A 25,212-nucleotide genomic window follows, 5' to 3' on the forward strand; every position below is an offset into this window, starting at 1 on the left:
AGAATGCATTCAAGTTTTCTCTAACAACAGTAATACATTGTGTTTTTATGCATTCTCATAGTTCAGTCAAGCAGACTAATTGGTACATTGTACAACAGCAGCCTAAGACACCAAAAGCGGTCTTGATTTGGTACAGGGAGAAACTATCTCTGGAAACACCTTCACAGTTGCTCGTGGGACTAGGACAATTCTTAGAACAACAAACGACCCCAACATTGTTCTTAACTAATCCTCCTTCCCAACCCCTATCTACGTTACCAGCCTACCTCTTGCCTCATTCCTTGCTCCCCTATTTCCCTTTGTCCGAAGCTAGTCTGAATTCCCCCAACCCTTCCTGCCTGTCTTAATCTCTTCTACTTCTGCCACCAGGAAAACTCCTGACCTAGGTATTTTTTTCTGTCCCCACCGTTCAACTTGAACCACAAAATTTATTACATTTGTTTTTGAATTTGTAGAAAAATACAGTCGCCAAAACAGGTAACAACTCTTTATTAGATTAGCTAAACAAGCTAGGACTAACAATCTTCTGATTGATGCAACAAGTTGTTCAAAAAGAATTTGATCAAAACCATGGCTAGACGATTAGTAGGAGGGAAGGATGGGAAGGATGGGAAAAAAGGGGGATGGGTGGAGAGGACTGAAAGAAAATTGGAACACAAAACGAAGAAAGCTGTCGTCCAACAGCTTTTGTTAACACCAAGCTTTTAATACAAGGGTTTTTGCAATCATCTCTTTGATATTCAAAATGTAAATCTAATTTCCCATGAAAGAAAGGTGCACCTCATTGTGACGAAAAAAATGATAATCTTCTTTTGTAATGTCACTGTGTGGCAACCAATAAATGCCATTAATGGAACAAAAACGGTGTAGATCTCTGTTCACTTTTCTCCTTGCTCTCTCTGTGGCAGTGAATCTCTCTGCGCCCCTCCAAACTCTTCTCGTCATCAGTGCTGTCATTATAACTTTCATATTGGACATTAATTTGCTATCAATTCCAAATCAGCTTTTATTTCTATAAGCCACCCCAGGCCCGATAGCTGCACAAGATCATTTTCCCCCAGGTGAGTCAATATAATTTCAGGGTGGTTCTTAGATGACAGCTCACTCAATAAAGGCATCAGCTGACCCCATTTCATGCCACTTTTCCCCAACCAAAAAATCCAAACTTCATCAGAACGAAAACCCAAATCTTTCCCAAAATGTCTTTCTTCTGCTTGTTTCGCAGCCCTCTTAATAAAAGAATGTCCAACTATCCAGACTGTTTTTTGCGGCATTAAAAGACCCACTGTCACACCTGAAAAGAAATAACAATTAATATGCTTTGAAAATACTTATGCGTCTAAATCTCTTATGTATCTTAAGCAACAGTCTAAATACCAACGCCCCCATTTTTTAACCTCATTGATTGAGAATCTCCACCTTGCAGCTTCTGACACCGCTCCGATTCTAAACGAGTGGGTACCAAAATCAAAAGGATTTCTGCCTAAATTTGTTAGAATGCTTCTCAAAACTGCCAGCAGTTGAGGAGCCATGAGAGGAGAGCCATCCTGGTGTCGAAATACAAATTGAAAAGCAGCACCTCCCACCTCTACGAATTCCAACCAAGCTTTTATAGGACATAACGGACCTCCTATCTTTGTAAAATCATTTTTAAAGCTTTACCACCTTGATCTGTTTTGGAACTTTCAAGAAAAATACCTACTGAATACCTGAACAGAAAAAACATTGTTAACTTTAAGATCTTTGTTTTTTGCTTTGCCTAGCCATTCAGATTTTATTTATAAAGTTGTATATAGCGCGAACATGATACAGAGGAATTATCAGAGCGCTTCACAATTATGGATGGTCAGGGTTAGGCAGGCGTCAAATACATATCAGAGGAAACACTTACAAAGGGTGCAACACAGCATCACAATAGTTGAAAAAAATTGTGGGACTGGTTTTACTTCCATTGTGAAGGCAACCATGGAGGTGAGTCTGCGAATTTCAGGAGAGAGAGAGTTCCAGATCCGTGGAGCGGAACCAGAGAAGGCGCTTTGACAAGTTCTCTTTTTGTGAAATATCTGTGGTTTCAGAAGGAAGGTGTTAACACTTTTTGAGGGTGCACCACCTCCAGATAGTTCCAGCTTTTGGCATAGGTACTTGGGGGTTTTGAGATGGAGACCTTTTTTAGTGAAGATCCAGACTGCACAGTGTATAAACTACAAGTTTATTGATCAATTCGGCCAGACAACGAACAGCAAGCCTCCAGGAATCAACAACTTCAGTTAACTGACTCCACCGCACCATTACATAAATTTGAAGGTAAACCTATTATTACAGCCACACGGTTCCAACCTTTGCTCATGGGATATCTCACGCACGAGAGCCACCACGAGGGAAGAGCCAGAACACTACACATCTCCTACTTTACAAACAAACAAAGCATTAGTTGCAAATATAATCATTTAAAACAGTCGGACGTCTGATGATCCTTTTGCCAAGGGTGTTTGTATCTTTTTCCTGTGAAATATCATGCTAAACGACAGCTTTTTCTCATTGGGTACGATGATCCTGTGGATAATCAGAAAAGACATGCAAAACGTATGATTTGTTGACAACAGAATCAAATGTAACCGATGTTACATAAAGCAGCTCTTTTGAGATTCCAACATTTCCCGTTTTCTAGAATTACAGCATTTTTTCTTTATTGAGCAATGCGTTGAGGTAAAAAAAAATCTACTTTAATTTTTTTGCACAAAACCAGGCTTCTTGATTTTGACCCACTGGCCAACAGGAAGCCTAACCTTATGGGTGTTATGTTTTTGGTCATAGAACGTTTTGTACCTATCATGTTTAAGAAAGAGATTGTTCTTTACATCAGAAGAGGACCCACTCACTTCTCCGAGAGTTTTAATCCAACCAGGATACCAGGGCCGGACTGGGAACCGAAACCGGCCCTGGCACACTGCTTGGCCAGCCCCCCTAGGGGAGAGGAGGGGGAGCTGCCGAGCTGTTTGCAGGTTCCCCCAAACCTGTCCTCTACACAAAACTCTATTCTAGAAATGTTGGCAGAGAAATAGAACACAGGGTTGTGAATTGACCAATATGGTTAGTGTATGCTTTTACAAAAAAAAAAAATCATTTACCGAACCACCAGTCGTCTTACAAAAAAATATTTTATACAAAAGTATGCATGATGAATAACCCCATAACGAATGCACTGAAAAGCTGACACTGCACAATTGCCTGCAGTGCACACCACTTTCGCTCATACTGGCAGCTCCACAAGTCTATTCCTTGCTGCCAGACAGTGACTCTGAAAGTCAAACACCCCTCACATCGGACCCTGTCACATACTCCTCTCACTCGCTCACCTACTTATCCCACTACCTACCTATACCATATACTTGCTCACTCCCCTCAAACTCACTCATCCCACTCACACACCTAGCTATCACTTATCTATCCAGCCCACTCAGTAAGTCACTCACATTCTTCATCCACCCACTAACACAGAACACTTTGCAGCTCACTCCACATGCCTACAGACTCTAGCACGCTCCTTCTCATCTGTGATCAAATTAAGTTCATGCCCGTTCCGCCTCTGTGCAGCATTTCACTTCCATCCCTGTCACAGAGCAAGGTCTACAGGGCTCTCCTTGCACACACCCCTGTTCCGTGAATACACTGTGCAATCTATGCACACTCACTGCACAAAGAATGAACAATTTTCACAGGCAAGTTATAGGCAACAATTTTGTTAAGACGACTGCTGGAACTAATATGTAACCCTCCTGTAAGTCTTATAAGTAAAATAGTCAGATGCAGCTGCTGCAGAAACCAGCTGGTATTTAATGAGTCAAAAGTTCAAATGCCTGCCGGTTGACTCCGCCTTTCATCTTCTCGGGGTGAATTAAAAGTGTGGCATGTGGTTGGCAAATTGTGTTTGCTATTTATAGCAGCAAGGAATTAAAAGGTCTTGTTAGAAAACACTGAATAAAAATATGTTCTTCTTACATACAACGCTTTAAACAAGACCCCCACACCAGCATTACGATGCGTACTTACTGTTTCGGGGAGCACCTGGATGCCTTTGGGGTTTCTCTGGAAGACTGCTGCTGGGGCAGTGGAGAAACTCTCTCTCTCGGGGGTGCTGGGGAAGTGTTTGTCATCTTGAATAAATCCACGGACCGGGCCGGAATTAAAAGCAATGAAAGCTTGGTTAGGCCCCGGCCCGGCCTGTGCCGGGTGCGGGGCCTAACCAACTTTCATTGCTTTTAATTCCGGCCCGGTCGTGACGCACCCCAGAGACAATGCCAGGCCAATTAATTAATTGATCCTCACTTCTCACCTGTGGGCGCCAGATGGCAGCCAGCAGACATGGCCCGGGGCAGGCTACAAATAGTTAAATAAATGACGGGGTCAGGGCCTCTCTCCAGGCTCAGCTCCAGCCTCTCCTCGTCTCACTCTGGCCTCCTCTGCCTCGCAGTCAAGCGCCCTTTTTTTTCGGGACCCCAATGCAATTGCGCATGAGCAGCACCCCTAACCAGGCCCACTGACTCCAGACGCCCACCCTAAGGGTCAATGACGCGCTGCGCAGACGTAAGGCGGAGACTGAAGACTCCGTGCATGGTGCTGAGCAGTCAGTGCCACCACCCAGTGGATTTTTTTAAATAAATATACATTTTAGTGCTAGCAGTGCTAGACACGGACAGACATGGCGTGCAGCACCACCAGGTAGCAGCTGCATTTTATGCAGAGAGGTGTGTGCGTGTTTTCTGCTCGGTGGCGCCAGGGTCCAAATCGGCCCCCAGGAACAAAACCGGCCCCCTGCCACAAAACCGGCCCCCACCCCATCCAGCCGACCGGGGGATTGCCCGGTGCCCGGAGTTGCCAGTCCGGGCCTGCAGGATACCACTTGGTTCTGAGTTTCCTACCTCTCAGGAGCTCGAAAGGGGAACATTTCAAAGAATCCACAGTTGAAACTATAAGACCAAAGAGTTTTTAACAATTGTGTCTCCCAAGGAATGTTGTTCTTAAAAGCCAACTGGATGGCAGCCTTCAAAACTCTATTGTACCTTTCCACTAAACCATTTCTACTGGTACAAGGAGGTAGTTTTGTGTTGTATACCACTTTTAGATAAATACTGAGTCATTGCATCCAAAGTAAACTGTACACCATTATCGCTAATGATAAGAGCATGGATCCCCTCACTCAGGAAAACTTCATCAAAAAAAGTTATCACAGTGTCAGTATCCAATTTTTTGATAACTTTGACCACAGGCCACTTAGAAAACACATCAATCATAGAAATGATATACTTCCCAGAGCTGGCAACAGGACCCATGATGTCCACAGCAACGTTTTTCCATGGAGATTCCGGGCACATAAAATCACTCACGGGAGGTCTTAAAGTTTGAAAAGTTTTATCAGCAAGGGAATACAAACCACAATCTCTAACAACTCTCTCTACCTCAATGTCAACACTAGGCCACCCATACCTGCTTTTGACAATATACTTGGTTTTTAAAATACCTAGCTATCCATCATGGCAAAAGGAAATAATTGTATTTCTTAAATCAAATGGAGGAACAATTGTTTAACCTCTCATAAGGTTGCCATCCAAAGATGACAACTCGACTCTGACTTCCCAATAAGCTTTTAACTCTTTCACTTCCATTTTGTGAGGCCAACCATTGTATAAAAATTCCCAAACTTTCTAGAAACAGTCGTCTTTAGAAAAAGCACCATTCCACTCCTCTCTTTGAAACGAATCCTGACCATGGTCCCACAACCAAGCAATTTGAACATCATCAATATGATCAACCTGGTTCTCCAACATCTGAACAGAAAGAAAGTCAGCAACAGCATTCTTCGTACCAGGTAAGTATTCAATTTTGTATACAAAATCTAAAAGTCACATGGATATATGTGCTAATCTGGCAGAAACATTAACCATACCGACATTAGATAAAATTTTAACCAAAGGTTTATGATCACATTTAACAGTGACTTCATCGCCCCAAACAAATGTGCGAGTGCTTCATGTTCAATTACAGCATATTTGCACTCAGCAGGAGATAAAGACCTAGAGGCATAAACAACAATGTACAAATATAACAAAGAAACATGGCAGCATCACTTGCGCAAACCAGTAGCTTATGTCCTCCTGTATTTAGCAAAAATTATAAAATATGTGCTCCAGGGAAATGGGCCGTTGACTGAGGCTCACAATTATGAATAGGGAAATCCCAGTCCAAAGCAATAAATATAATTATCCCGAGCACCAACGTGTGGAGAAAATAAATGTCCAGTTTCGTTGAATAGTCACATGAGTTTATTTTCTTCAAATTTCTTCAATTCCAACTTCAAATGTTCATCTCTTCAAATGTAACCATTTGGTCCACCACGCCACTGAGAATCGTGTATGGAGCACTCTCCGCACCAAATAGTCCTATTTATTATGTGGTCCGAATGAATAAAGAATTGGAAGAAGCAGATGTTAAACAAACAAATGTTCCTTTTAATTCTTAAAGCCCTGATGAAGTCAGAGATGTAAAACTTTGTTTTCTGACGAAACACGTGTTGGCTCGACTTGATGGCTACATTTGAAGAGGATGAATATTTGAAGTTGGAATTGAAGAAATTTGAAGAAAATAAACTAATGTGCCTATTCAACAAAACTGGACATTTATTTTCTCCACACGTTGGTGCTCGGGATAATTATATTTATAAACAACAATGTATACAAAACCCTTTTTGTCAACTTGTGAAAAAACAGCACCAATACCAGTACCACTGGCATCAGTAGTGATTATGTTTTTACCACATGGGTCAAAACCTTGAAGAACAGGAGCAGAAGAAATAGCGTTCTTAATGTCCGAGAATTTCTCCTGACACGAAGTAGACAACAAAAAATTGAGTTTTGGACTTAAGAAGTTGCCTTATATGAAAAGTTCTGCTTTAAATTGTTTTAGCAAATTTGGAAAAGAACTCCACGAGTTCTAAAAAAGGTTTTACTTCATCCTTATTTTTAGGACTGGGGGCATCTGTAATAGCAGAAACCAATTTAGCTTTAGGATGGATTCCCACTGCGCTCATTTCATGGCCAAGATAACTCAAACTATTAGCTGCAAACTTGTACTTTGAACATTCTACAGTCAAACCAATTTTGTTTAACAGGGAAAGTACATGAAGCTGTTTCGTTTTGTGATCATTATTGTTCTTGCCCATGACAAGAATGTCATCTTGAAAGATGAGAACATAATCCAGATGACCATAAATTCTGTACATTAACCGCTGGAACACCGCGGCCACAGAAGCTAAACCGAACGGCATTCTGGTGTACTGAAAACATCCAATGTGTGAAATGAAGGCAGTGAGATTTTTACAAGCTTTAGAAAGAGGAATCTGGTGGTAAGCTTGGGATAGGTAAATGGTGGAGAAAACGTCCATTCCTCTTGGTTTGGTAAGCATTTCATTGATTTTTGGTAAAGGAAACTGGTCAATTAAAATATTATTATTAAGATGAGGCAAGTCAATACATACCCTAAGCTTTCCGTTGGCCTTCCTAGCAGCGACCAAAGGAGAAACCCATTGGGAAGATTCAATAGGTTCAATGACACCATTCTTGACCAACCTACCTAATTCTTTCTCCACTTCATCCCTAACAGAAAAAGGAATTTTTCAAAGTTTATGAATTTTGGGAGAAGCATCAGGTTTGAGGTGAATGTGGTGTTCAAAACCTTCCAATTTGCCCAATGTGCCTGAGAAAGCAGCAGGAAATTCATCACATAACACTTTACCAAGACATTCACCTTCGTCTAAAACAAGAACTTGTTCTACACCATTCGAATCAAGGATAATCTTAAGCTTCCTCTGATCTTTCCATCCAAGAACAGGACTTTTCTTGGAAACGTTAAAGTTTGCAAAGTGCACTTCTATTCTTGAATCTAAAGACAAGGGGCCAGATGTAGGTGGCTAAATACCGGTCGATAACGCCAAAATTCCGTAAATTTCAGCGTTACCGACCGGTATTTAGCCATTCCTAATATAGGTAAGGAATCGGTAAATAAGGAATCGGTAAATACCGATTCCTTGTTGCTCTTGCATTTACGGAATCGGAAATACCGATTCCTTAAATGCAATGTAGGAAGCACATTAAAGAGTGCTTTTGAGCCTTAAGAAATCGGTAATTACCACCAACTTCAAATTAGTGGTAATTACTGATTTCCTTTAAAAAAAAATCACTTTTTTGTTTTTTGTTAAGTGCCATGTGGTACACATTCATGCCCTTGGGGTATGTATGTGCGTCACATGTGCACACATGCACATTTCAGGGGTGCAACAGGGTGTCCTTTTGGCACCCTGGCACCCTTGAAAGTGCTCCCGCTATTAGCGATTCGGTGATACCGAATCGCTAATAGTGAATGTCTTCACATTCATTCCTATGGGCCTCCAAGCCCATAGAAATGAATGCGTAGGTATTCCTTATTACCGAATCTCAATTACCGATTCGGTAATAAGGAATATTAAGGATTCAGTATTTTTAACTGAATCTTTACCTACAAAGGAAATACCGATTTCTTAATAGCGAATCGGTAAAATTCGCTATTAAGAAATCGGTATTTCAGATTTACCTACATCTGGCCCTAAGTTCCTAAAACCTAGCAAATCATTGGGTTCACCAGTGAAATTCTCTGGAGCAATATCAGGTTGAAGTAATTCAGGACCAAGTTTTTTAACAAATTTGTCGAACAATACAGTTTCATTTACAATGGTGAACGGACAACCTGAGTCCGCTGCAATATGTATATTAATTCCTCCAATAGACCTTAAACATATCGGTTTGTTAGAGTCAGTAGTGTGTGAAATATTGAGGAATACACTTTCCATGGAGATTGTAGCAAACCACCTTCATAATTACTATCTTCATTGGGTGAAGAAAAATGACCTTCTTCAATACATTTGACTTTATCTTTACCAGATTTCTAGGTGTGACAAACACGGCTGAAATGACCAACTTTCCCGCAAATAGTGCATCTTTGTCTAAGGGCTGGCCAAATTTTATCATTAGCAATACGATATCTACTATCACACCGGTAGCATCTGAATTCTTTACTACTGGACTTTACACTTTTTTTAACAAAGAATTTAGCCGTGGGTTGTGCTTTGGATTTATTAGAAAGAACTGTGACAACAGTTTCCTGTTGCGTATTTTCCAGATTCTCTTTCTTGAGGGCAATAGCGCACCTATCAGACAACTCTGCTTTTCTAGCAACAGTGAGAATGTCTTTAAGAGAGTGGTCACCATTAACCCATAACCTGTCTTGTATGGAAGGATCAAACACATGCATGACAACTTGATCTCTAGTTAGTTCTTCATCAATAGCAACAAACCTACAATCTATAGCGAGCTTCTGAAGTGCTGTAACACAATCATCAAATGATTCACTCTAAAGTTGTTTTCTTTGAAAGAACTTAAAACGTGTTACACCAATACATATTTTAGGCAAAAAGTAGTTATCTAACTGTGTGAGAAGTTGGCCTGATGTATGATGTCCACAGTTCTGTGGGCACCTTGTATCAGTCCAAACAATCCCTTATGGTGGTGGTTGTAAGTCAACCTTATAGACAAGCTATCCTAGAGGTAGCATGGACTAAGCAGTCTTAGGCTAAAACTCAAGAGGGCATGTGAAGCCAGCTGTTTTACCATATGCAATCCTGTAATATCAAATGAAAGGACACCACACAAGTTATATAATATAAAAATATATGTATTTATTACTAGAATAATCCTCTGTACTCTTTTTGAGCGCAGAGGCACAAGCGTTTAAACAAAAGAACAACTAAACATTCAAAAGTTGCATGATTATGGATAGGGCCGGTGGCCACTCAAACCATATACTAAATAAGTGGTATAAGTATCACTTTACGAACAGTGGTAAGGCCTAGGGCCTTGGGAATCGCTGGGACTACACTGGACTAACAGCAGTTAGGACGGGAGTAGCCCACGGGATTCGGGTGCAGCGCTAAAAGCACACGCATGCACCAATGCAAAGTCAATGGTGCGTAAAAGTTACAAAGTTACTGTTTTGGAAGTCTTCCGACTGGAATAGAATCAAAGCACTTTAAACTAGGACACTAGAGGTGTAAACCACTACACGAGCACTGGTGTTAGATCGTTACCTCACCCACAGGAAGCGGGTGCATAGGTGCCAAAGTGTGTCGGGTTTCGTCGTTTAGATCTATGGAGCCTGGAGATGAAGATGCTGCAGGCGGTCAGGAGAGAAGAGTCCGGTTGGATCCAGGGGTGGATCGAAGATGTAGAGTACCTGAAATCAGAGGGGACAGAGTCTGGGTCACTCAGCAGTGACCAGGATGGAACCAGGAAGGAACCAGGCAATGTCGGGCGCAATCAGGTGGTTGTCGAGAAGCTTGTCTCCGCTGCCATGTGGACTCTGGGGCACCGAGGATGTCCAGGAGTAGATCACAAGCTGTCCCACGAAGGCTCTCGCTGTAGGCGGTGTCGGCTTCTGGATCGGACTTAACAGGCCTTGGCAAATGCAACCCGGGCAGGATTAGAAGATCGCTTCTTACTCGGACTAGCAAAGTCAGAGAGGTTGCTCCTTTTCAGGGGAGCGAGGGCCAGTCTGGAGCAACCAGACTAGCAGTGTAAATTCTTAGGTTCGTCGGTACTGGGGCCACTAGCCAACAGGCAAGTGACCGGACCAACGCGTCGAGCAGGAAAATGCAAAAGGGCCCCACGCAGCACTTGATGAGTGTGGAGGGGAGATCTTCGGTGCAAAAGCTGCTCGGGGCTGGGGCTTCTCAAACCCCAATGCACAGCTTCGAGGGTGCCTCGGGAGCTGCACGGTCAGCACTTCGTAGTTTTTCCAAGATGGCCGGCTCCACGCTCACGTCGCCTCCACGGGTCTCAGCTTCACTGGGACTGTGGATTGGGCTGTTAGAAGTCAGGGAAGCTGGGTCTCATCGATCTCTGTCGCTCGAGTTCCGGCGGGAACTGCAACAAAGCAAACCGTTGGGTGCTGGATGGTGCCTGTTTGGGCATATTCTTGGATGTCAGATCATTTAATGGTGTCACAATGGACCCATAATTCTTTACAAATTTCCTGTAATACCCAGTCAGGCCCAAGAAGGCTCTGACTTGTGTCTGGGTAGTTGGAGTAGCCCAGTCCTGGATGGGCTGGATTTTGCTCTCCAATGGTTGAACCTGACCCCCACCTACTAGGTGGCCCAGGTACACAACCTTACTCTGCCCTATCTGGCACTTTGTGGCCTTGATAGTCAGGCCTGCCTTTTGCAGGGCCTCTAAAACCTTCTTCAGGTGGATCAGGTGATCCTCCCAGGTGGAACTAAAGACAGCAATATCATCTAGGTAAGCTGCGCAAAAGTAAACCAACCCAGCAAGGACTTGGTTCACCAACCTTTGGAAAGTGACAGGTGCATTCTTCAGACCAAAGGGCATTACCACAAACTGATAATGACCACTAGGGGTTGAGAATGCTGTTTTGGCTTTAGACTCCTCAGCTAACCTGATTTGCCAATAGCCAGCTGTCTAGTCAAATGTGCGAAGAAATTTGGCAGAAGCCAACTTATCTAGGAGCTCATCTGCCCTTTGGATGGGATGAGCATCTGTCCTAGTGACAGCATTGAGACCTCTATAGTCCACACAGAATCTCATTTCTCTCTTTCCATCTTGGGTATGAGGTTTTGGCACAAGGACTACTGGGCTGGCCCAGGTGCTCTCTGATGGCTCAATCACTCCAAGTTCAAGCATTTTCTGCACCTCAGCCTTTATACAATCCCTGACATGGTCGGGTTGCCTGTAGATTTTATTCTTCACAGGCAGACTGTCACCAGTGTCCACCTCATGGGTGCACCAGTTAGTTTGACTGGGTGTAAGAGAAAACATATGTCTATGAGCCTGCAACACTTGTCTGCAGTCCCATTGCTGCTGGTCAGAGAGGCTGTCTGCCAAGGCTACTCCATCCACTGAACCATCATCAGGGTTTTGGGATAACAGGTCTGGGAGAGGGTCACTCTCTTCCTCCTGGTCCCCATCTGTAGCCATGAGTAAACCCATGTCTGCCCTGTCCACATATGCCTTCAATCTGTTTACATGGAGCACCCTGTGGGGGCTCCTAAGGGTGCCAAGGTCCACCAAGTAGGTGACCTCTCCCTTTTTTCCCAGTATGGTGTGGGGGCCAGACCATTTGTCTTGGAGAGCTGCTGGGGCCACTGGCTCCAACACCCACACCTTCTGCCCTGGCTGGTACTCAGTCAGAACAGCCTTTTGGTCATGCCAAGCTTTCTGTAATTCGTGGCTGGCCTCCAGGTTTTCGGTTGCTCTCTCCATGTACTCAGCAATCCTGGAGCGGAGACCAAGTACATAGTCCACAATATCAAGCTTAGACTTTTTGAGAGGTAACTCCCATCCTTCCTTCACAAGACACAATGGACCCCTCACAGGGTGGCCAAACAAAAGTTCAAAAGGGCTGTAGCCAACCCCCTTCTGTGGGACCTCTCTGTAAGCAAAGAGCAGGCAGGGTAAAAGGATGTCCCATCTTCGCCTAAGCTTTTCAGGTAACCATTTTATCATTCCCTTTAGGGTCTTGTTTAACCTTTCAACAAGCCCATTGCACTGTGGATGGTAGGGTGTGGTAAACTTATAGTTCACTCCACACTCTTTCCACATTGCGTTTAAGTATCCATACATGAAGTTGGTACCTCTGTCTGAAAGGACCTCCTTTGGAAAGCCCACTCTGGAGAATACTCCAAGTAGGGCCCTTGCCAACAACAGGAGCTGTTGTGGTCCTCAGGGGTATTGCCTCTGGGTACCTGGTGGCATGGTCCACTACCACCAGGATACATCTGTGCCCAGATGCTGTTGGGGGATCCATTGGTCCAACAATGTCTATCCCAACTCTCTCAAAGGGCACCCCCACCACAGGTAGTGGTATTAGGGGGCATTTGTGGTACCACCTGACTTGCCACTGGCTTGGCAGGTGTCACAGGAGCGACAACATTCCTTAGTATCCTCTGACATGTGAGGCCAGTGAATGTGAGGGACAAGCCTGTCCCAAGTCTTGTTCTGGCCTAAGTGTCCTGCTAAAGGAATATCATGAGCCAAGGTAAGAAGGAAGCCCCTAAATTGCAGAGGTATAACCAACCTCCTGGTAGCACCAGGCTTGGGGTCTCTAGCCTCTGAATAAAGGAGCCCATCATCCCAATACACTCTATGGGTACCTTGAGCATTCCCAGCAGCCTCAGCATCAGCCTGCTGTCTGAGGGGTTCAAGAGAAGGGCAAGTTAACTGAGCCTGCCCCAGATCTGCCCTTGAGGGTCCTCCTGTCCCCAGAAACTCAACCTGATCAGGTTCAAGTTCTTCCAGGACAGTCTCCTCTTGGATCACAGAATCATCCTCCTGAGAGGGCTGATCCTCAACCTGGGGCAAGTGGGAAGGCACTGCCTTAACCCTCTTGCTCTTCCTCTTGGGTTGTGGTTGGTCTATAGTTTCAAGATCCACCACAGGTTCAGGTAGGCACTTCTTGGACTGGGACCTGGTTACAGCAAGGACATGTGCTGAATACCTAGCATCTCTGCATGAGTCCTATACTCCACTTCAGACCATAAAGAATTCTCTAGATCATTGCCCAAAAGACAGTCAACTGGGAGGTCTGCACTCACAACAACTTTCTTGAGGCCAGTTACCCCTCCCCAGGAGAAGTTAACAACAGCCACACTATGAGTAGTAGTGGCATTGCTAGCATTGGTCACTAGGTAATTCTCACCCAGTACAATTTGTCCGGGGTCCACAAATTTAGGTGTCACCATAGTGACACTGGCACATGTGTCCCTGTAGACCGGAGCCAGTTTCTCATTGATTAAAGGCATCTGCCTATACTTGCCCAAAGTATTGGGACTCATAGTAGTGGACACAGACATGTCTACATCATAGAGAAGAACTGCCTGAGTAGGGATTCTGACTAGGCCAGACTCCATCTCAGTGCCCATGGTTAACCCCACTAGACCCTTGGGTTGTGTACCACCACTGCTGACTGTACTAGGGGGTGCAGGTGCCTTAGGGGCTGCAGTGGTAGGGACTGGATTTTTCTTAGTGCGTTCACTACCCTAGTTCTTGTTTCCATTCGGGGAACCACCCTCCTTATTAGAATTATTTTGGGGGCCTGAAGAAGACTTCTGGTCTTTTTCTTTCTTATCTCCACCCTTCTGGTCTGCCTTCTTTTGATCACCTCTTTGGTTCTGGGGTTTCTGCTTAACCCTTGTTCTGACCCATTTGTCTGCCTTCTTTCCCAATTCTTGGGGAGAGATCAGATCTGAGTCAATAAGGTGTTGATGCAACTGCTGGTTCTGACAATTATTAAGGATCTGTTCTCTCATTATTAGATTATACAATCCTGTATATTCTGAGACTTTACTTCCCAGCAACCAACCCTCCAGAGCCTTAGTGGCACAATCAACCAAATCAGTCCAGTCCTGAGTCTGAGCTTTTTGGGTATCTCTGAACAACAACCTGTATTGCTCAGTGGTTAGGCCAAACCCATCAATAAGAGCACTCTTCAGGACAGAGTAGTGTTTAGCATCCTCGGGTCTAACAGTGAGGAGCTTGTCTCTCCCTTTCTCAGAAAAGGAGTACCATAAGATTGCTGCCCACTGATTTTGGGGAACCAGCTGTACCATGCAGGCCCTCTCCAGAGCAGTTATCCACTTGTGTATGTCATCCCCTTCCCTATAGGGGGGCACAATCTTTGTCAGGTTTCTAGTATCATAGGACCTGTCTTTCTCTTTGGGAATAATGCTGCCACCAGTGGGTATCTCCCCACTCAATTTTTGTTCCCTTGCTAAAGCAAGTTTAGCTTGGGCCAGGGCCACCCCCTCCCTCTCTATCTAGAGTCTGACAGCTCTCATCCTGGCCTTATGCTCTTTTCTCTGGGGGGGGAGTCATTCCCCTTTGAGATTCCCTGGAGGCACTAGAAAGGTGAGATTCCCTGGAAGGGGATCTCTCTCTTCTATTGCCTGGGAGTATTCTGCTATTGGGTCTGGGGAAGTGGTTCCCTTCTCCATTCCCATGTAGGACCACGTTAGCTTGGTTAAGCTCCCTAACTGGTACCTGGTTATCCCTCTGATCATCATCTGAATCCTCATCATCTGCTACCTCCTCATCCAATACTATGGGAGTGCTGAGGTCAATTTCTGGGGGATTTACCTCATCTCCTGGGTTCCCCGTGGGACCTGCACTAGCTTTCTCAAAATCATCTTTTTCTAAGATTGCTATTAGGAGTGAGATGGTAGGGTTGTGACCCTTTTTCAGCCCCCTTGACTGGCACAAGCCAGTCAAGTCCTTGAAGCTGAGATTTGCATATCTGGAAGGTGCCTTGGTCAGGTCACCTCTCACAGGTAGAGAGCTGGAAGCTTCACCTGTGCCAGACATGCTTCTAGTGAGGTGTAAGTGGTGCACTTACCTACACTAAGTGTTTTCCTACTGGAACCTTGCTAGTGAGTTGTAGTCAGGGTGTTCTACTCCCTTTTATCTACAACTACTAAGTTCAGTAGAACTTAAGTATGCTAAGCTTGTGTTTATATGTACCTATAGTACTTAATGTGATCTTTCAATTTGATATAAGGATTGCAATGGCAAAACAACAGCAAGCTCAAATCCCAACCGCTGCACACCAATGTGAGAAGTTGGCCTGATGTATGATGTCCACAGTTCTGTGGGCACCTTGTATCAGTCCAAACAATCCATTATGGTGGTGGTTGTAAGTCAACCTTATAGACAAGCTATCCTAGAGGTAGCATGGACTAAGCAGTCTTAGGCTAAAACTCAAGAGGGCATGTGAAGCCAGCTGTTTTACCATATGCAATCCTGTAATATCAAATGAAAGAACACCACACAAGTTATATATTATAAAAATATATGTATTTATTACTAGAATAATCCTCTGTACTCTTTATGAGTGCAGAGGCACAAGCGTTTAAACAAAAGCACAATTAAACATTCAAAAGTTGCACGATTATGGATAGGGCCGGTGGCCACTCAAACCATATACTAAATAGTGGTATAAGTATCACTTTATGAACAGTGGTAAGGCCTAGGGCCTTGGGAATCGCTGGGACTACACTGGAATAACAGCAGTTAGGACGGGAGTAGCCCGCGGGATTCGGATGCAGCGCTAAAAGCACATGCATGCACCAATGCAAAGTCAATGGTGCGTAAAAGTTACAAAGTTACTGTTTTGGACGTCTTCCGACTGGAATAGAATCAAAGCACTTTAAACTAGGACACTAGAGGTGTAAACCACTACAGGAGCACCGGTGTTAGATCGTTACCTCACCCACAGGAAGCGGGTGCATAGGTGCCAAAGTGTGTTGGGTTTCGTCATGTAGATCTATGGAGCCTGGAGATGAAGATGCTGCAGGCGGCCAGGAGAGAAGAGTCCGGTTGGATCCTAGGGTGGATCGAAGATGTAGAGTACCTGAAAGCAGAGGGGACAGAGTCTGGGTCACTCAGCAGTGACCAGGATGGAACCAGGAAGGAACCATGCAATGTCGGGCGCAATCATGTGGTTGTTGAGAAGCTTGTCTCCGCTGCCACGTGGACTCTGAGGCTCCGAGGATGTCCAGGAGTGGATCACGAGCTGTCCCACAAAGGCTCTCGCTGTCGGCGGTGTCGGCTTCCGGATCGGAGTTAACAGGCCTTGGCAAATGAAACCCACGCAGGATTAGAAGATCGCTTCTTACTCGGACTAGCAAAGTCAGAGAGGTTGCTCCTTATCAGGGGAGCGAGGGCCAGTCTGGAGCAACCAGACTAGCAGTGTAAATTCTTAGGTTCATTGGTACTGGGGCCACTAGCCAATGGGCAAGCGACCGGACCAACGCGTCAAGCAGGAAAATGCAAAAGGGCGCCACGCAGCACTCGATGAGTGTGGAGGGGAGATCTTCAGTGCAAAAGCTGCTCGGGGCTGGGGCTTCTCAAACCCCAATGCACAGCTTCGAGGGTGCCTCGGGAGCTGCACGGTCAGCACTTCATAGTGTTTCCAAGATGGCCGGCTCCACGCTTCATGTCGCCTCCACGGGTCACAGACTCGCTGGAACTGTGGATCAGGCTGTTAGAAGTGAGGGAAGCTGGGTCTCGTCGATCTCTGTCGCTCGAGTTCCTGCGGGAACTGAAAAGAAGCAAACCGTTGGGTGCTGGATGGTGCCTGTTTGGGCATCTTCTAGGATGTCAGATCATTTAATGGTGTCACAATGGACCCATAATTCTTTACAAATTTCCTGTAATACCCAGCCAGGCCCAAGAAGGCAGGATGATCTAAGGTGCATTGGCACAGCTCCTACCTTTATTCCAAATCAAGGGGCTGGATCTCCTGCTAGGTCCCTCCTATGGGTGGGACCCAGGAAGGGGGCGGTTACACCCCTTTCCCTTTGTCCAGTTTCGCGCCAGGACTGGCGCTGGAGTGCCCCAGAACTGGTTTGACTGGATTTTGCCTGGGACACCTTGTGTGCCCCAGGCAGTGTCTAGTTTCATTCAGCCCTCCCTGCCCCAATCCACTATCTCCTGTCTGGGGTGGTGCTAGCACCTCCCACTGACAGGAAACCTTTTGTCCAGGCCTCCCCTGCCGGAGTTTCGGTCAGCAGCAGGAGGCCAGACTTGTGTCTGTGGCAGCAGCATCCATTTTGTGATGCTGAGGCTCTGGTTGATTTTAACCGCATTTACTGTTAGCAACATGTATTTTCCCTCTAGAAGGGTGGAATGCTACCCCCGTCGCCAGAATTGGCGAGGGTGTAGTATTCCAAAGCGTATGACACCTTACACAACATGTTTCGATAAAGCCAAACCAAAGATAGCATCTAACCGCGAGGATTATAATGCACTTAAGAGTATATGGTATGGCAATACCCTGGAACAGCTATAAGGACATGGTTCCGAAAGCTGCAGACAGGCTCAGCTCATGCTAGAGCACCATTTCACATAAAACCAAGCACTCTGCCTCCAGGATTGTTAAGGCCTGCCATAGGAGTGACTTATAGGTTGATATGTGTCCAGATATAGGTTTAAACGATTCAAAAAGGGGGTGGTGATGGACAGAGTATCTGAGTTAATCAGAACACTCCTACCCAGTCAACAGATCAGGGCTTGATCCATCACCGTTTTTTAGCTCACTGCACCATTCCAGTTCAGAACCTGGCTACATGCAAATTAGTCTGTCCCTGGCCCAGTGCATCATGGGAACAGGGCAGACCAAACTACCAAGCCAATTCTTTACTGGAAAGGAAACAAGCTTCCGGGGACCGGTTTCTGGCATTACAGCCGTCTTCGGCCCGGCTTGCTTGAATCCTGATGGTGCAGTGAGCAAGGGACTCACATCTGAGCATACCCTTCCACACTTGTGGTGGCCAAAACGATTCAAAAAGGGGTAATAAAATAAAAAAATAACGGTGATGGATCAAGCCCTGATCTTTGGACTGGGTAAGAGTGGTCTGCTTAATTCAGACACTCTGTTCATCACCACCCCCTTTTCCGAATCGTTTTTGGCCACTATAGGTGTGGCAGGGTATACTCAGACATGAGTCCCTTTCTCAGTGCTCCATCAGGATTTAAGCAAGCCGGGCCGACGACGGCTGAAATGCCAGAAACCGGTCCCCAGAAGCTTGTCTCCTTTCTGGTGAAGAATTGGCTTGGTAGTTTGGTCTGCCCTGTTCCCATGATGCACTGGGCCAGGGACAGACTAATTTGCATATAGCCAGGTTCTGAGCTGGGATGGGGGCAGTGAGCTAAATAACGGTGATGGATCAAGCCCTGATCTTTGGACTGGGTAAGAGTGGTCTGCTTAATTCAGACACTCTGTTCATCACCACCCCCTTTTCTGAATCAGATATAGGTTTAGACATAGGTATTCTATATCTAAGCAAGGGGTGATTACACGACCTTGCCCCAGCTGAGTGATCAGCCAGTTGTGTCAGTTTGGATGGCCAGCCAGGGGTGGCAAAAGATATGCTGCAGCCCCTGGTAGGCCTTGGATACAAATATGCCCTTGGTACCTATAGTACTGGGGCTCATAAGGTGACCCAATCCCAATTGGTGATGTACCTAGGGTACATGGAGTCCATTTTACAGAGAGAGCAGATAGCCTGGGGCCCTGATTGCCAGGGTCCCAGGCCAACTAAGTCGAAAACCAGCTAAACACAAGGAAAAAATCTGGGGTAACCATAGTCAGATATCCATCCTCCTACATAACCCCACCCAAACGAAAGGAGATAAGGCTATCCTTGACCAGGTAAGCCTATATTGCCTAAGTGGCCATATAAGGAGGAACCTGCACTGGCATGGTTACCCCCTATCTCATGGTCCACTAAGCAATCCCTCACCCTACGGGTATCAGAGGGTCTCCACCATAGGGAATCTGTACCTGTGGTGTGTTTTGGCAAAGTAAAGGGCTGGTGTTGAGAGGGAGTACTGAAGTGAGGCTCCACTAATGTAGGGCTCAACTTCCTCCAATCACTAGCCACCATACATGCCTTTCTTTCCATGACTGAGTTGCACTGTGCTCTCAGGGTCAACCTCTGGCTGCCTACAGCTGGAGGCTGGGTCCCTTTTGTTGGCTTACTGGAGGGACAGGTCAGGTTTGTGGCCTTTGGGTCCCATGTTTGGCTGTGCCCAACAGTGTCCATCTGGGGGAGGTTCCTAACTAGGTGTAAGAGAGATCCCTCAGGAGTTTTTGAAATGTTCACCTTGCTAGGGCTGCTAGCTTTGCTGCCCCTAATCTGCTGAGGGGGTGGTTTTATTGGACAGAGGGCCATTTGGGGTCCACTGGCCTCCTTGACCTCTGCAGCCCTGGGCTGACTGAGGCAGGGTACAGAGGGGCAGGATACCTGCTCCAGACTGGGTTCCACCTTGGAAGGGTCCAGTGACATCAGGGGCTCTGCCAGGCTAGGCCTGACTAACTCTGGGGCAGTTTCTTCACAAGGGGTAAGATCAGTTCCCTGGGGAGGCTGATCCTTTCCTAAAGTCTGGTGGGAGGAAGATTTCTCTTCCTCCTTAATGCTCTCTGTGTGGAGTGATCCATAGTTTCAGGCTTCACAACACATGAATCTGTTTGAGTTTGGGTTGTGGCCATCACAGCCCCACCAACCTTTTCAGGAAGGGACTCAGTCTGGGTATGGGCTGTTACCATCACAGCCTTGCCAATCTGTTCAGAGAAGGAATCTGCCTGAGATTGGGCTGAGACTGGCACAGCCCTCCTAACCTGTTCAGGGAGGACATCTTGGATTGGTGCCTGTTTGCACAGGGTGGTCACACCTTGACCACAAGGGAGATTCTTCAGTCTTCCACGTCGAGTGGGATGTCGAAGGGTCCAGAGTTTCGTTTCATAAGTTTCAGTCAGGATAATCTGATGTGCACTGGCACAGCTCCTACCTTTATTCCAAATCAAGGGTCTGGATTACCGCATAGTGATGTTATGGTGCCCCTGAGTGATGTTGTGGTGCCCCTGAGTGATGTTGTGGTGCCCCTGAGTGATGCGATGGAGGGAGTGCGATAGATAGATAGAGTGAGGGCGATAGATATATAGAGTGAGGGCGATAGATGGAGTGAGGGCGATAGATGGAGTGAGGGCGATAGATAGATGGAGAGAGATGTAGAGAGAGAGGGGTGTAGAGAGAAAGGGGTGTAGAGAGAAAGGGGTGTAGAGAGAGGGGGATGTAGAGAGAGGGGGATGTAGAGAGAGGGGGGTATAGAGAGAGTGGGCTAGAGAGCGAGGGGGGTGTAGAGCGAGGGGGGTGTAGAGAGAGAGGACAAAGGGAAAGGGGTGTCACCACCCCCTTCCTGGGTCCCACCCATAGGAGGGACCTAGCAGGAGACCCAGCCCCTTGATTTGGAATAAGGGTAGGAGCTGTGCCAATGCACCTTAGATCATCCTGACTGAAACTTTGAAACGAAACTCTGGACCCTTGGACATCTCACTCGACGTGGAAGACTGAAGAATCTCCCTTGTGGTCAAGGAGTGACCACCCTGTGCAAACAGGCACCATCCAGCGGCCAACGGTTTGCTTTGTTGCAGTTCCCGCCGGAACTCGAGCAACAGAGATCGACGAGACCCAGCTTCCCTCACTTCTAACAGCCCGATCCACAGTCCCAGCGAATCTGTGACCCGTGGAGGTGACTTGAAGCGCGGAGCCGGCCATCTTGGAAAAACTACGAAGTGCTGACCGTGCAGCTCCCAAGCCACCCTCGAAGCTGTGCATTGGGGTTTGAGAAGCCCCAGCCCCGAGCAGCATTTGCACCGAAGATCTCCCCTCCACACTCATCGAGTGCTGCGTGGGGCCCTTTTGCATTTTCCTGCTTGACGCATTGGTCCGGTCGCTTGCCCATTGGCTAGTGGCCCCAGTACCAACGAACCTAAGAATTTACACTGCTAGTCTGGTTGCTCCAGACTGGCCCTCACTCCCCTGATAAGGAGCAACCTCTCTGACTTTGCTATTCCGAGTAAAAAGCAATCTTCTAATCCTGCGTGGGTTGCATTTGCCAAGGCCTGTTAACTCCAATCCGGAAGCCGACACCGCCGACAGCGAGAGCCTTTGTGAGACAGCTTGCGATACACTCCTGGACATCCTCGGTGCCCCAGAGTCCACATGGCAGCGGAGACAAGCTTCTCGACAACCACCTGATTGCGCCCGATATTGCCTTGTTCCTTCCTGGTTCCATCCTGGTCACTGCTGAGTGACCCAGACTCTGTCCCCTCTGCTTTCAGGTACTCTACATCTTCGATCCACCCTTGGATCCAACCGGACTCTAACTCTCCTGGCCGCCTGCAGCATCTTCATCTCCAGGCTCCATAGATCTACACAACGAAACCCGACACACTTTGGCACCTATGCACCCGCTTTCTGTGGGTGAGGTAACGATCTAACACCGGTGCTCCTGTAGTGGTTTACACCTCTAGTGTCCTAGTTTAAAGTGCTTTGATTCTATTCCAGTCGGAAGACTTCCAAAACAGTAACTTTGTAACTTTTACGCACCATTGACTGTGCATTGGTGCATGCGTGTGCTTTTAGCGCTGCACCCGAATCCCACGGGCTACTCCCGTCCTAACTGCTGTTAGTCCAGTGTAGTCCCAGCGATTCCCAAGGCCCCAGGCCTTACCACTGTTCGTAAAGTGATACTTATACCACTTTTTTGCTATATGGTTTGAGTGGCCACCGGCCTCATCCATACTTGTGCAACTTTCATATGTTTAACTGTGCTTTTGTTTAAACGCTTGTGCTTCTATACTCATAAAGAGTACAGGGGATTATTCTAGTAATAAATACATATATTTTTATAATATATAACTTGTGTGGTGTTCTTTCATTTGATATTACAGGATTGCATATGGTAAAACAGCTGGCTTCACATGCCCTCTTGAGTTTTAGCCTAAGACTGCTTAGTCCATGCTACCTCTAGGATAGCTTGTCTATAAGGTTGACTTACAACCACCACCATAAGGGATTGTTTGGACTGATACAAGGTGCCCACAGAACTGTGGACATCATACATCAGGCCAACTTCTCACACAGTTAGATAACTACTTTTTGCCTAAAATGTGTATTGGTGTAACACGTTTTAAGTTCTTTCAAAGAAAACAACTTAAGAGTGAATCATTTGATGATTGTGTTACAGCACTTCAGAAGCTCGATATAGATTGTATGTTTGGTGCTATTGATGAAGAACTAACTAGAGATCAAGTTGTCATGCATGTGTTTGATCCTTCCATACAAGACAGGTTATGGGTTAATGGTGACCACTCTCTTAAAGACATTCTCACTGTTGCTAGAAAAGCAGAGTTGTCTGATAGGTGCGCTATTGCCCTCAAGAAAGAGAATCTGGATAATACGCAACAGGAAACTGTTGTCACAGTTCTTTCTAATAAATCCGAAGCACAACCCACGGCTAAATCCTTTGTTAAAAAAAGTGTAAAGTCCAGTAGTAAAGAATTCAAATGCTACCGGTGTGATAGTAGATATCATATTGCTAATGATAAAATTTGGCCAGCCCTTAGACAAAGATGCACTATTTGCGGGAAAGTTGGTCATTTCAGCCGTGTTTGTCACACTAAGAAATCTGGTAAAGATAAAGTCAAATGTATTGAAGAAGGTCATTTTTCTTCACCCAATGAAGATAGTGATTATGAAGGTGGTTTTGCTACAAGCTCCATGGGAAGTGTATTCCTCAATATTTCACACACTACTGACTCTAACAAACCGATATGTTTAAGGTCTGTTGGAGGAATTAATATACATATTGTAGCGGACTCAGGTTGTCCGTTCACCATTGTAAATGAAGCTGTATTGTCCGACAAATTTGTTAAAAAACTTGGTCCTGAATTACTTCAACCTGATATTGCTCCAGAGAATTTCACTGGTGAACCCAATGATTTGCTAGGTTTTAGGAACTTAGGGCCAGATGTAGGTAAATCTGAAATACCGATTTCTTAATAGCGAATTTTACCGATTCGCTATAAAGAAATCGGTATTTCCTATGTAGGTAAAGATTCAGTTAAAAATACTGAATCCTTATTACTGAATCTCAATTACCGATTTGGTAATAAGGAATATTAAGGAATACCTACCCATTCATTTCTATGGGCTTGGAGGCCCATAGGAATGAATGTGAAGACATTCACTATTAGCGATTCGGTATTACAGAATCGCTAATAGCGGGAGCACTTTCAAGGGTGCCAGGGTGCCAAAAGGACACCCTGTTGCACCCCTGAAATGTGCATGTGTGCACATTTTACGCACATACATGCCCCAAGGGCATGAATGTGTACCACATGGCACTTAACAAAAAACAAAAAAGTCATTTTTTTTTTTAAAGGAAATCAGTAATTACCACCAACTTGAAGTTGGTGGTAATTACCGATTTCTTAAGGCTCAAAAGCACTCTTTAATGTGCTTCCTACATTGCATTTAAGGAATCGGTATTTCCGATTCCGTAAATGCCAGAGCAACAAGGAATCGGTATTTACAGATTCCTTATTTACCGATTCCTTACCTATATTAGGAATGGCTAAATACCGGTCGGTAACGCTGAAATGTACGGAATTTTGGCATTACCGACCGGTATTTAGCCACCTACATCTGGCCCCTTATCTTTAGATTCAAGAATAGAAGTGCACTTTGCAAACTTTAACGTTTCCAAGAAAAGTCCTGTTCTTGGATGGAAAGATCAGAGGAAGCTTAAGATTATCCTTGATCCGAATGGTGTAGAACAAGTTCTTGTTTTAGACGAAGGTGAATGTCTTGGTAAAATGTTATGTGATGAATTTCCTGCTGCTTTCTCAGGCACATTGGGCAAATTGGAAGGTTTTGAACACCACATTCACCTCAAACCTGATGCTTCTCCCAAAATTCATAAACTTTGAAAAATTTCTTTTTCGGTTAGGGATGAAGTGGAGAAAGAATTAGGTAGGTTGGTCAAGAATGGTGTCATTGAACCTATTGAATCTTCCCAATGGGTTTCTCCGTTGGTCGCCGCTAGGAAGGCCAACGGAAAGCTTAGGGTATGTATTGACTTGCCTCATCTTATTAATAATATTTTAATTGACCAGTTTCCTTTACCAAAAATCAATGAAATGCTTACCAAACCGAGAGGAATGGACGTTTTCTCCACCATTTACCTATCCCAAGCTTACCACCAGATTCCTCTTTCTAAAGCTTGTAAAAATCTCACTGCCTTCATTTCACACATTGGATGTTTTCAGTACACCAGAATGCCGTTCGGTTTAGCTTCTGCGGCCGCGGTGTTCCAGCTGTTAATGTACAGAATTTATGGTCATCTGGATTATGTTCTCATCTTTCAAGATGACATTCTTGTCATGGGCAAGAACAATAATGATCACAAAACTAAACAGCTTCATGTACTTTCCCTGTTAAACAAAATTGGTTTGACTGTAGAATGTTCAAAGTACAAGTTTGCAGCTAATAGTTTGAGTTATCTTGGCCATGAAATGAGCGCAGTGGGAATCCATCCTAAAGCTAAATTGCTTTCTGCTATTACAGATGCCCCCAGTCCTAAAAATAAGGATGAAGTAAAACCTTTTTTAGAACTCGTGGAGTTCTTTTCCAAACTTGCTAAAACAATTTAAAGCAGAACTTTTCATATAAGGCAACTTCTTAAGTCCAAAACTCCATTTTTTGTTGTCTAC

The sequence above is a fragment of the Lissotriton helveticus genome, chromosome 10 (assembly GCF_964261635.1).
Source record: "Lissotriton helveticus chromosome 10, aLisHel1.1, whole genome shotgun sequence".
In the NCBI taxonomy this organism is placed as follows: Eukaryota; Metazoa; Chordata; class Amphibia; order Caudata; family Salamandridae; genus Lissotriton; species Lissotriton helveticus.